Genomic DNA, 2,315 nt, shown 5'->3' on the forward strand with positions numbered 1-2,315 from the left:
TACTATTGACCTGAGAGCCTTCAATGAGAAGGACTCACTGTCAAGGAAAGCCAAAGCAGAAATAAACAAATAGGATGGCATTGAATTAAAAAGCTGCATCTGGGAGAAAGAAATGAGGCATCAAATAAAAATACACCTTACTGAACTGGATAAAATGTTCACACCTCATACATCAAACAAAGGGATAATGTCCAAGATAGATAAAGCAGTCGCCGAGTTCAGTAACACCAGCAAAAAAACCAAACAACTCCAGAAAAAATGAAGAGTGGAGCTTAACAAATACTTCTTCCAGAAAAAGCATAAAGATGGACGAGAGGTATATGAAAAAAATGCTCATGATCACAAAGTATCTGGGAAATGCAGATCAAAACACCACTGAGACTGGTACATATATAAAAGATGGAAAACCACCACTTTTGGCAGGGTTAAGGTGAAAAAGGGCCCACCTTTCTCTGTTGGGGATGTCATCTTGTTCAGTTGTTATGGAAAACTGCACGGATATCTCTGAAAAATTTAAGACTAGAACTTGCATATAACCCAGCAATCCCTCGCCTGGGCAACTACCCAAAGACCTACCCAACTAAAACCAAAATTTGCAAGGCTATTTGCACATCCGTGTTCATCACAGCATTATTTACAATAGTTAGTATCTGGAAACAATCCAACAACATCTGAGTGGATAATGATATCGTGGTATATATGTGCAATGGAATACTACTCAGCTGTGTTAAAAAGATGGACGCTTGTGGTTTGTTACAGCTTGGATAGAACTGAAGGGCATCTGGAAAAAAGAAGGAAAAGACAAAAAGATCACTCAACGTGGAATATAAAGAAATAAAGGGAATAGATAACTGTGATAGGGCAAGCCAGAGATGTTGCTGACAGAACAATGAGCTGAGATTGTCAAGCGGTGGAGGTAGAAAGAAGGGACCTTGGGGGCGGATGGAGAGTTATTGACACTGTTTGCAGGGAGGTTAAGTAGCATTGCAAGTGTAAACCAGTAAAATAGAAACTGTAAAAAATTGCTCGAGCGGGTCCAGTAACGTCTCCATTGGAGACTTTGTTGTTACTGTGTCTGGCATATCGAATACTCTCGGTAGCTTGCCGGGCTCTCCGAGAGGGGCGGAGGAATCGAACTCGGGTAGGCCATGTTGGCCGCGTGTAAGGCGAACGCCCTACCCGCTGTGCTATCGTTCTGGCCCTTTAAAAAATTAAACAGAAAAACAATTCCACACTCACATTTTATTTATTTATTTATTTGTGTATTTATTTATTTATTTTTGGTACACCGTTCCTAGAGGTACTACAATATGTGTGGAGTGGGCGGAGAAAGCTCCTATTCCTTCTTCTTGCTCCAAAAAATCATTTAATATATTGTCCTTGGATAGAGGACATATCAGATACTAAACTGATAAGAACAGATACTACGCTTGACCTTAGCCAAAAGGCTGAGTAGTGATCCCCATTCACATTTAATAATTGCACCAACAAAAGGACCCAAAATAAGATAAGCAACAAGGCACATTGTCTGTGGGTTATTCTTGAGGTAATTGCATCCTTTAACATTTGGTTTTTTATTTTTATTTTATTTTTATTTTGGGGTCACACCTGGCAATGCCTTTTATTTTTATTTTGGGGTCACACCTGGCAGGGGTTACTCCTGGCTCTGCACTCAGGAATTACCCCTGGTGTTGCTCAGGGGACCATATGGGATGCTGGAAATCGAACCTGGATTGGCTGCGTGCAAGGCAAACGCCCTACCGCTGTGCTATTGCTCTAGCCCCAACATTTAGTTTTTAAATTTCTATTTTTTATTAAATGCAATTAAGAAGATATGTGATAGCAGAATGCTACCTGTATCACCCATATGACTCCCTGTAATTGCCTGTCAGTTTGAAAGGGTCAAAAATGAAACCATCTAGACTATTTCAAAAACAAGCCTTTGACTTTTAGACAGAACTATGGCTCAGCTTGAAAGCTCTTCCTGGGATTATGTCTCCTTCATGTGTTTTTGAGAGTCATAGGATAAAGGATCAACATTTCTCTCATTGACAAGTGTATCTGTTTTTCATTCCTTGCAAGCTGAGATAGGAAGAACCTTAAAGATGGATTCTTAGAATAAAACTTTGTTTCATTCTAAAACTTTCTTTTAAAGGAGCTTTCATGTTAGTTCATTGGAAATTACAAACCAAGTGTGAATTTATATCTTTTACTATCCCTTGTCTCCATTCTCTAACTTTATCCTCTCTCTTTTGTGAGTCACAGCATCCTGTAAACACAAGTCACAGTTTAGAATGCTTTTTGCAATTATTTGT

The 2,315-nt window shown here is 39.2% G+C and overlaps 1 non-coding gene across 1 annotated transcript; it reads right to left on the reverse strand.

The window, feature by feature from the left end:
* Window positions 1-1,278: 1,278 nt before the first annotated feature.
* On the reverse strand, window positions 1,279-1,460 carry LOC130027922 (U2 spliceosomal RNA). The gene has a single exon (XR_008793126.1). It is a non-coding gene; the product is annotated as a U2 spliceosomal RNA (small nuclear RNA).
* Between the last annotated feature and the right edge of the window lie 855 nt (window positions 1,461-2,315).

Source organism: Sorex fumeus, unplaced genomic scaffold (assembly GCF_029834395.1).
Source record: "Sorex fumeus unplaced genomic scaffold, SorFum_2.1 ptg000037l, whole genome shotgun sequence".
Classification (NCBI taxonomy): Eukaryota; Metazoa; Chordata; class Mammalia; order Eulipotyphla; family Soricidae; genus Sorex; species Sorex fumeus.